Source organism: Conger conger, chromosome 9 (genome assembly GCF_963514075.1).
Source record: "Conger conger chromosome 9, fConCon1.1, whole genome shotgun sequence".
Classification (NCBI taxonomy): domain Eukaryota; kingdom Metazoa; phylum Chordata; class Actinopteri; order Anguilliformes; family Congridae; genus Conger; species Conger conger.
This window is the reverse complement of record NC_083768.1, coordinates 1,605,310-1,607,809: the sequence shown is the minus strand read 5'-3', so window position 1 is coordinate 1,607,809 and position 2,500 is coordinate 1,605,310.

Here is a 2,500-nt window from a genome sequence, read left to right as displayed (position 1 = left end):
GCCCACGCTCCTGAGACTGTGCTGATACTGAGCCCTGCTCCTGAGACTGTGCTGATACTGAGCCCTGCTCCTGAGACTGTGCTGATACTGAGCCCACGCTCCTGAGACTGTGCTGATACTGAGCCCACGCTCCTGAGACTGTGCTGATACTGAGCCCTGCTCCTGAGACTGTGCTGAGCCCTGCTCCTGAGACTGTGCTGATACTGAGCCCTGCTCCTGAGACTGTGCTGAGCCCACGCTCCTGAGACTGTGCTGAAAAGAACAGCCTGTGTCATGAAATACAACCCTGTACTCCCGCCGTCAGGCCTGTGGTGATGTGGAACAGGTTCACTCTGGGTGACTGTGTTTGAATGGTCAGCAGGCACAGAGCGAGGCGCTGGGAGTAAAACTGTTCCCACATCATCAGCGCGGCGGGGATACGGTGGGGAGTCTGAGTGAAGAGTACAGGTCACAGTCATACACAGCACAGCTAAGGCTAATGCCCACAGCCAGGCCAGGGGTGCTGAGAGCAAGCACAGCTAAGGCTAATGCCCACAGCCAGGCCAGGGGTGCTGAGAGCAAGCACAGCTAAGGCTAATGCCCACAGCCAGGCCAGGGGTGCTGAGAGCAAGCACAGCTAAGGCTAATGCCCACAGCCAGGCCAGGGGTGCTGAGAGCAAGCACAGCTAAGGCTAATGCCCACAGCCAGGCCAGAGGTGCTCAGAGCAAGCACAGCTAAGGCTAATGCCCACAGCCAGGCCAGAGGTGCTCAGAGCAAGCACAGCTAAGGCTAATGCCCACAGCCAGGCCAGAGGTGCTCAGAGCAAGCACAGCTAAGGCTAATGCCCACAGCCAGGCCAGAGGTGCTCAGAGCAAGCACAGCTAAGGCTAATGCCCACAGCCAGGCCAGGGGTGCTCAGAGCAAGCACAGCTAAGGCTAATGCCCACAGCCAGGCCAGAGGTGCTCAGAGCAAGCACAGCTAAGGCTAATGCCCACAGCCAGGCCAGGGGTCCTGAGAGCAAGCACAGCTAAGGCTAATGCCCACAGCCAGGCCAGAGGTGCTCATAAACTGAAATAAGTGACAAACCATGAGGAATCAATTTAGGAACGCAACTCCCACAACAACTCATTACCTTACGTATATATCTTCCTTTAAACTACTTCTGGTCCTGTAGAGCTCACTGGTCTTTAGTCCGACCCAAGTCTTAATTGCTTTATTCATTACCTTGGTTACTCACCTGGGTCCCTCGTGTCTGAGCTCAATAGAATTACTCACAACATGCTGTCCATGGTCGCAATAAATAACAAGGGAAAATGTGACCACAGAGTAGGACGGAGCAGAAAGGAGACAGGCCTACAGAGTTATGAATGTCCTCTCTTCAGCTGCACACTGCAGAGGGGAGCTAACCAGGGCCTTCAGATCAGGGATGGGAGATCCCACTCCTGGAGTAGTACATCCATTTCCACCCATAGCCCAGCACTAACTTCCACACACAGACTCTCTGACTGAACCCAACCCAAACTTCCACACACAGACCATCTCTGACTGAACCCAACCCAAACTTCCACACACAGACTATCTCTGACTGAACCCAACCCAAACTTCCACACACAGACTGACTGAACCCGGCACAAACTTCCACACACAGAGAATCTCTGACTGAACTCGGCACAAACTTCCACACACAGAGAATCTCTGACTGAACCCAGCACAACCCAGTACTCAGTGCAGCTGTTGGGCCCTGAACCCCACAATGCTCCAGACAGGACTGTCCCTTGACTAGTCTAAGTCACTTTGGATAAAAGTGTCAGGTAAATGACAATACGTATCAAACCCAGCGTACAGCAACTCCCACATACAGCGAATCTCTCAATCACTTGAACCCGTCTCACATTAAAAGGGATCAGCGGGGTAAGGGCACAGGTCCCACTGAAAGGCACTCACCAGCTGCAGGATGTCTTCGTCTTTGGGCATTACACACAGCTCAAGGACTGCATCGCTGAAACGGAAACCACACAAATGAACACTCCACACTACCGCCGTGTGTGCTAGAGAAGAGCCTGTGTCAAACGTTGATGCTCCGCTTATAATGCCTCTATGGCCAATTCCTAAGCAGGTCATAGTGCTTCATAGCATCTCAAAAGCAGTGTCAATTATGCTTCACTGAAATTAAGGAACATTTTCCAAAATAGTCCTTTAAACTTTAAATCAGGAGGTCGACTGGAGTCTCTCCTACGCAGCTGACCTGTGTGGTTTTAAAGCAAAATCAGCCTCATGAGGTCCAGTGTCATGCCGGGAATATACCTCCATCCTACATCTGGAATTGTGAGGATTGATAATTAAAACATATCCATCTTAATAAAACTCACGTTCCATATATATATATATACACACGATGGAGGCATATCCCATGTATTGGTGCCCCGTGTGAGGAAGAGAAAGATTAGCTGGTATTTCACCCTTTTACAACCAGATTAGCTGGAATTGTCAAGCTATACTTTAAAGCTTTCCTTTCACAC